A 6,553-nucleotide genomic window follows, 5' to 3' on the forward strand; every position below is an offset into this window, starting at 1 on the left:
ATTTTTCTTATTTTCTTAACTCTTTTGCCTTAGAATCAGTACCAAATATCAGTTCCAAGTCAGAAGAGTAGGAAGGGCTAAGCAATTGGGATTAAGTGACTTACCCAGGGTCACGCAGCTAAAAGTCTGAGGTCACATTTGAACCTAAGACCTCCCATCTCCAGACCTGGCTTTCTATTCATAGAGTCACCTAACTGCCCTCATTTGTTCTTTATATGCACAAGAGTTTGGATGAAGGAAGCTAAGCTCCTCCACAGAAATAGTGGCTCTAATGGAAACATCTGTAGAATTGCTGAACTTAGTTTCAAGTTCTGGGTCTACTTTTGAGCTATACACCTTTAGGCAATTAATGTAACCTCTAAACACATTTTCACGTCTGTTAAATGAAGAGATTGGACAAAATGATCTATAAGATCTATCCAGTTTTCAGTCTAAAGAGATTTAGCCTGGCAATGGGAAAGGACCCTGACCAGTCCTTCACTGGCTTTCATAGAACATAGAATATTAAAATTAGAAGGAACTTTGGGGCTTAATTAATCCCCCCTCTACAAAGGAAGAAACTGATATCGAAGAAAGGAAATGAAATGTCAAAAGTGACCCAGTAAACCTGAGGCTAGAACCCAGATCTCCTGACTTCCTGCCCTTGCTGATTTTCAAAAAACCCTATAGAGTGGATGGGGTTCCTCAGTTAAGGATTTTGGAGAAGCCAAGGGCCACTAGGTCTCTCTGACCCCAATGGGATAAAGGTCAGAGTGTCATCACCAAGGTTTGGGAATGGATGACAATAGTCTCTCATCGATGGCCAATGATGCCCTCCATCAATTCCAACAGGCATCTACTGCTTGCCAAGTACTGTGTTATTAACTAGAAATAGGGATAGAGCATAGGGGCTAGACCCTGGTTTCACTAGCAGAGGGAAGTCTCTACAAGTAGAGGTCTGCATCTTCTTTGAAACAAAGTCTTACAGACTTGTCTGAAGCACTGAGAAGTTCAGAGTCAGGCAGTAAACTAAGGGGCTGGGTGGCCCAGCAGATTGAGAGGCAGCTGTAGAGATGGGAGGTCCTAGGTTCAAATCTGATCTCAGACACTACCTAGCTATATGACCCTGGGCAAGTCACTTAACCCTCATTGCCTACTCTTCTTCCTTGGAACCACTACATAGAATTGATTCTAAAATAAAAGGTGACAGTCAAAAAAAAAAAAGCCAGGAAGCCAGTGCATGTCAAAGATGGGATGTGAACCTAGGTCTTCTTGGGATTAAGGCTGGTTCTATATATACTCTGGCACTGGGGATACAAGAGCAAAACTCAAAACAATCCCTGTCCTTAAGGAACTCCCCTACTATCAGAAGAAACACCATGTGCAAAATATTTTAAACATTGCAATAAATATGAAGTAATTCTAGGAGGAAGGAAGAGACCCTGTAATATCAAGAAAGGCCCCAGGTGAATATGGAAATCTATATTGCATGACAGTACCAGTACAGCCTGTAGCAAACTATTTACTGTCTCCAGAAGAGAGGAAGGGAAGGAGAGAAGGAGAGAATCTGTTACACAAAATGTCAGATGATTGTTTTAAAAATTGTTTCTACATGTTGGGGGGGATTTTTAAATTAGTAAAAAAGGGGACAGCTAGATGGCTCAGTGGATTGAAAGCCAGATTCAAAGATAGCAGGTCCTGGGTTCAAATCTGACCTCTGACATTTTGTAGGCAAGTTACTTAATCCCATTTGCCTAGCTTTTATTGCTCTTCTGCCTTGGAACTAATGCATAATATTGAGTCTAAGACAGAAGGTAAGGGATTTTTTTTTAAGTTAGTAAAGAAAAAAAAAAGAAATGCCCCAGGAGGGAGAAGGTATTTGAGCTGAATTTTAAGGAATCGAGGGATTCTAAAAGGTGGACGTGATTGTGATTGTTATAGGAAAAAGAATAGTAAATAGGCTAGTCCTCCCATCTCCCATAGCCCAGCCAGACTCCAATCCAGAGCCTGAGCCCTCTGTACACACAACTGTGTGGGGAGGAACACTTATATCTGGAGTTCCACTGGCTCCTAGCACATGTCTGTGTGTTCCCAGTGCTTGGACCTATGAAGGAGAGCACCTGGAAGTCATCCAAATTCCCAAATTCATTGTCATCCTTAACTCCTCACTCTCACCCCTCCCCATCAGTTGGTAAATCCTGTTGTTGCTACAGTCATAACATCTCTCTTGCTTTCCTCTGACACTGCCTTTGCTCTGGCTTGGGCCCTAATCACCTTACATCTTGATTATCAGAGTAGTCTCCTGGTGGGTCTGCCTGCCTGGAGTCTCTTCTCCACTCCAATCAGTCATTCGCTCAGCTGTCTAATTTATCTTCTGCGTCCATCCATCACAAAACTCCAGTGATTGCCAATCATCTCCAGGATTAAATGGAAAGTCTTGGGTTTGGCTTTTAAAATCCCTCCATAACTTCCTAGTTGGGTGACCTTGGGCAAGTCACTTAACCCCCATTCTCTAGCCCTCACCACTCCTCTGCCTCAGAACCAATATAAAGTATTGATTCTAAAATGGAAGGCAAAGGTTTAAAAAAAATCCCTCGATACCCTGAAAAGACTAATATGAAGTGTTGCAAAATGAAGTGAGCAGAACCAAGAGTTCACTGTATACAGTTAGCGCTAATAATGTACAATGATGAACTGGGAAGGACTTAGCTACTAACAACAATGCAAGGATCCCAGACAACACCAAGGAACTCATGATGAAAAAAGGTTATCCACCGCCATAGTCTGACTACAGATCGAAGCCTACCATTCTTCATTGCCTTCATGATTTTTTTCTTATATAAACCATATGTGTCATTTTTTTCCAGGATATGATGAATATAGAATGATGTATTGCATGATAGCACATGTATAACCTATATCATATTACCTGAGGTCTTAGGAGGGGAGAGAGGAGAGAGGGAGGAAGAGGACATGGATGGCAAAATGTCAGAAAATGATTATTAAAAATTGCATCTGGGCAGTGATACATGTAAAACCCAATTGAATTGCTCGTTGGCTATGGGAGGGAGGAGGAGAGGGAAAGGATATGAATCATGGAACCATGGAAAAATATTTGGTCTTAAATAAATAAATAAATAAAAGTTTTAAGATTGTATCTGGGGCAGCTAGGTAGTTCTGTAGGTAGAGAGACAGCCTAGAGATAGGAGGTCCTAGATTAAAATCTAATTTCAGACACATCCTGGCTGCATGACCCTAGGCAAATCCCTCAATCCCAATTCCCAGCCATTGTGGATTTTCTGCCCTGGAATGAATATTAAGTATCCATCCTAAGAGAAAAGATAGGAAAAGGGTGTTTTTTAAAACTGTATCTACATGTAATTGGGAGCAAATATAATTACAAACAACCTTAGCCAAAAGTTTTCAGTGAATAAAATTAGTTTAAACTAAAAAAAAAAATGTTTAAATTAAATCCATCATTGCCTGGATCCTTTTTACCTTCTCAGCCTTCTTACAGCTCATTCCTTTCAGCATGCTCTGTGATCCAAGACCAATGCTCTTCTCTTACACAAAACTCCATTTCCCAATTCTGGCCATTTTCACTGGCCATCCCCCATCCTTGAAATGCTTTCCATTATCATCTCAGCCTCCTAGCTCCCTTCAAGACCCCTAAAACTCCACCTTCTACAAGAAAGTTTTTTTCTCTATTCAAGCTAATTCTTGTGCCTTCTCTCTCCAACTTATATATAATTGGTTTGTACATCATTAGTTGCATGTTTTCATCTCCTCTATTGGACTGTGAGTGCTTTGAGATCAGGGTCTGTTTTCCCTTTCTTTATATTCCCAGCCCTTAGCACAGTACCTGGCACAGTGGAAAACCATGATAAATGCTTATGGAGTATTCTAGTTCTGGTTCTGATATTAACTAGACTTTCCTTTAAGCAAGTGCCTTCCCCTGCCTGGGTCTTACTTTTCCCATTTATAAAATGAAGAGTCGTATGCAGATGAGAGAAGGAAAGCCAGAAAGAATCATATATAAGCAGAACATCTTTGAAAGTTACATTTTAAATTTACTTAAATACTTGAAAAGCAAGCTATATGATTTAGGGATTCATGTCCTCGAATTCTCAAAAATTCTTTTGGTTGCCTTTTATTGTATATGAAGAATTATTTTTATTTATTATTTTATTTGATGGTATATCATAGATTCAGAGCTTGAGGTATCCTTAGAGGTCATCAAGACCAAGAGTCTCATTTTGTCGTTGCTGGAGTCTGACAGTTTCAGTTGTATCCGACTCTTCATGACCCCATTTTGGGGTTTTCTTGGCAAAGATACTAGAGTGGTTTACTGTTTCCTTCTCCAGTTAATTTTACATATGAGCAAACTGAGGCAAAGAGGATTAAATGACTTGCCCATATAGTAAGTGTCTGAGGCTGGATTCAAACAGTCTGCCTGATTTCAACCTAGAACTCTATCCACTGCACCACCTAGCTGCTCTCCACATTTTTCAGATGGTTAAGCTCAGAGTTTTAAAAATTAAGTTTAAAAAACTGTAAAGGGTTAGATTAAATTAGTGGTTCTTGATTTTCTTTGAGTCATGAATCCTTTGATTTCCAGTCCAGCCCAGCCCTCACAGATATCATCCAGGGAAGCAACTCATATGGAGAAGGGGCCAACCCTTCCCACCAGCTGCCAGACAACTGCCACCCACAGAGTAGGCCAGCCAGCTGGGCTAAAGCAACAAGGCACCCTGAGGGAGAGACAAGAGGCAGCATGTGCCAAGCAAGTCAAACCACTCTTTCCACCTTGACCACCATGTTCCTTCAGATCCTGATGGAGCTAACTCAGGAGCCTGGACCAGGGCCACAGTCATAATTCTGGGAAGCAATCCCTGTGCAGATATAGCCTGGCAGCTAAGCCTGCAGGTGCTATAGCCAGAACTCCTGAAGAACAGGAAAGGAGAGTTCTTGCCCCCAAAGTCCTTGGCTCTGTCAAATGGTTCAACAACAAAAACTAATGTCATTTTGTCAGTGGAAATGACCTTAAAGAAGAGGTATTTTTAAATTATTTTTGTTTCTTATGTTCTTATTTTTTGTTTTGCCTTTGTCTTTATTTTTCTTTCCTTTTTTTTTTTAAAGAAAAGGTATTAACATCTGCTTGCCACTGTACCCTATGGATCATGGGACTCTTACTGATTAGCTGAAACCTTCCATGTGTGTTGTCCCTCCCTTTCACATATGAATGCTTTGAGAAAAGAGACTGGTTAACTCTTCTGTTGTAACTCCTAGGCTTAATACAGATCCTTGAACAAAGTTAAGTATTGAATAAATGCCACATCCATTGGGGAAGAAGTGCTTACTTAGTACAGCGCCTGGAACTTTTTTTTTTCAGTCATGTCTAACCCCATTTGGGGGTTTGCTTGGCAAAGATACTGGACTGGTTGCCATTTCCTTCTCCAGCTCATTTTACTGCAGAGGAAACTGAGGCAAACAGAGTTAAGTGACTTACCAAGGATCACACAGCTTAAGGCTTCTGAGGCTGGACTTGAATTCATGAAGATGAGTAAGTACTTAGTGCTTTTGGACTGACTACTCCTCTTCACAATAATGTTTAAAGGAAACCAGTTATATTGAAATAACTATGTATTTTTCCTTTTCTAGTATACACAACCCCCTGAAATCTACCCATTAGCCCCAAGTTAAGAACTCCTGGATGAAATGTTTTAAATGCAAAAGCAACCAACCAAAAACCCTTAGCTTCTATCTTTAGAATCTAAACTGTGTCTGTTCCAAGGCAAAAAGCAGTAAGGGCTGGGCAAGTGATATTAAGTAACTTGCCCAGGGTTCCACAGCTAGAAAGTGTTTGAGGTCAAATTTGAACCCAGGACCCCCAGTCTCCAGGCCTGGCTCTCTCTATCCAATGAGGCACCTAACGGAGAGATGAAATCATTTTTGAGGTCTGACGGTTCAGGGACAAGAACCCCGTATCTGGAGCACTGGCAGTCCCAGCTCTCCCCCTTACTACCATTAGGACTGTGGGCAAGCGACAGTCTAACTGGGGTTGGACTAGATGGATGTCAGTCCCTCCTAGCCCTAATCATCGCTAATTGCTCGACTATCGCACACCCGGCTTTTTGATGGGCTCAGCACACGAGCGGCCTGTGCGCCTGCGCAGAGCAGGAGTGGGGGCGGGAGTGAGAGAACCGGCTCCGCTAAGACTCTCTAGGGGAAAGATGTCTATAAATAGGGCGGTTGGGAGGGATATCTTTATAACTCACGTGCCCCCACCCCCTTCCAGGCATCACGAGTTAGATTTGGCCTGAGGCCATAATTGGGGAGATCACCGAGGGGCTCGGGCCACACTGGAGGTTACTGAACCCCTCCACCCCCAGACGGGAGTCGGCTTGTACAAACCAACCTGTCTGCTCCTCACTCTCCGCTTTTACAGATGAGGAAACTGAGGTTGGGCAGTGGACGCGCCGGAGGCCAGGGCACCTCTGGATCTCGAGGGCGGTCCGGCCATTTGGGCTCCTGGCTGAGTCCGGAGAACTGCGCCGGGAGACGTGGAGAGTAG

This window comes from Monodelphis domestica, chromosome 1 (genome assembly GCF_027887165.1).
Source record: "Monodelphis domestica isolate mMonDom1 chromosome 1, mMonDom1.pri, whole genome shotgun sequence".
NCBI classification, from domain to species: Eukaryota; Metazoa; Chordata; class Mammalia; order Didelphimorphia; family Didelphidae; genus Monodelphis; species Monodelphis domestica.